General features: G+C 40.7%; 1 non-coding gene across 1 annotated transcript; it reads right to left on the bottom strand.

Annotated features, from left to right (window-relative positions):
- Positions 1-729: 729 nt before the first annotated feature.
- On the bottom strand, positions 730-816 carry TRNAS-UGA (transfer RNA serine (anticodon UGA)). The gene has a single exon. It is a non-coding gene; the product is annotated as a tRNA-Ser (tRNA).
- Between the last annotated feature and the right edge of the window lie 723 nt (positions 817-1,539).

The raw sequence follows: 1,539 nt of genomic DNA, 5'->3' as shown, positions 1-1,539 counted from the left end.
ACCAAAGCAAAGACAGAAGAGTCATAAGGGTTGGTACTTTTGCAATCATCGACAGACAAGTCAGTAAAGTTCTCCCGGAAAGGGGACTGCCAGAGTAGCTAGAAGTAGTTGATTAAGCCTCTGTCAGAGGGAAGACGGGGGGGGCCCTGGGGTTGAGCTCCTTTCGTTGACTGTCGAACGAATCCGGTAATCGGTGCCGTGGGACCCTTTTTATTCTTATCTTAGAAAAGAAGCATCCCTTGACGCACCTTATTTATTTATTTAATTTAAAGGCAAAGCTCCACACGGAAAAATGAAATTGAATAGGCTAGTTAGGAAAAGTCCAGAACGTTTAGTGATCACAGAAGGGTACCGTAGAGAGAGGCTCTTCCTGATGTGAGATTGCCTGCTTGCTTCAGGGGAAGGAATTTTAGTGCTGCTGTAGCTAACAGCCCCCTTCATAGTCGATTCATTAGGGTCGTCACCTTCCACCTAGAAAAGTATCCACCGTTTTCTTTGTCTCTTAAGCCTCACAGCTATGGGACTTCCTAAAGAAAACTGCAATCGCAGTTTATCAACCACTCACAAGATCACCGAGATATTTGACTTAGCTCCCAAAGGTAATCCACCCACCCCTTTCCCAACCTATACAAGGGGAGCAGAAGATAACGAAAGGGAGACAAGGTCCTAACTAAATCATAACACAAACTACCATTCCATAGATAAGGCAAGAGATAACTTGTGACCTCGCGGATGGAGAGGGATTCGAACCCCCGGTATTCCTATCAATACTTCGGTTTTCAAGACCGACTCTTTCAACCGCTCAGACATCCATCCCCTTCGCATGCCCTATCTATCCGCGCGCTGGCGGGTAGGGGCTTNAAAAATGTTGGAGTTCAAATTATTTTACGAGTTGAACTTGATTTTTCCCGGGAAGCCGGTTTTGGGCAAACAAGGAGTTTTAAAAGATCAAAAATATTATTTTATGGAAACTAATTTTATGAACTCTTATTATTTAATTAATTAAGTGTTATTGGGCCCAATTTAATTAATTTAAGTAGGTCCAATTACCCTTAAGTTGCAAGCCCAAACCAAAGCACATTTAACATGTTAATTTAATTATAAATTAGTGTTTTAGGTCTTCTAAACCTAATAATTCAGCCTCCATCAGCCGATTTCACCCTCAAGCACACACCACAATTTTTGAAAAAATTGGAGGAAAAGAAAAGCTTGTGTTCTTCGTCGTCCGGTCGTCCAACGTCGCACCCTCGCCTACGATCGAATAATCGAGCGTTATAAACGCAAAGGCACGTTCCTAAACTCTTTTAAAACATCATACAAATCATATTATGTGTGTTTTATTTGATTATGCATGAAAAATTACATGGGTTCGATTATTTTACGGTACGATACGTATTTTTCAAAGTTTTAACGATTTCACGCTTATTTTGAAAACGTGTTTGAATCCGACGGACACGCTGCCAAAACATGATAAAATATGGTAAATTATGGACAAAACATGATAAATATTGAAAGGAATCAAGCTGAAACCGTGAGAAA

The sequence above is a fragment of the Primulina huaijiensis genome, chromosome 11, assembly GCF_012295235.1.
Source record: "Primulina huaijiensis isolate GDHJ02 chromosome 11, ASM1229523v2, whole genome shotgun sequence".
NCBI classification, from domain to species: Eukaryota; Viridiplantae; Streptophyta; class Magnoliopsida; order Lamiales; family Gesneriaceae; genus Primulina; species Primulina huaijiensis.
The sequence above is the reverse complement of the archived record's forward strand: the minus strand, read 5'-3'. Positions and strand labels throughout refer to the sequence as shown.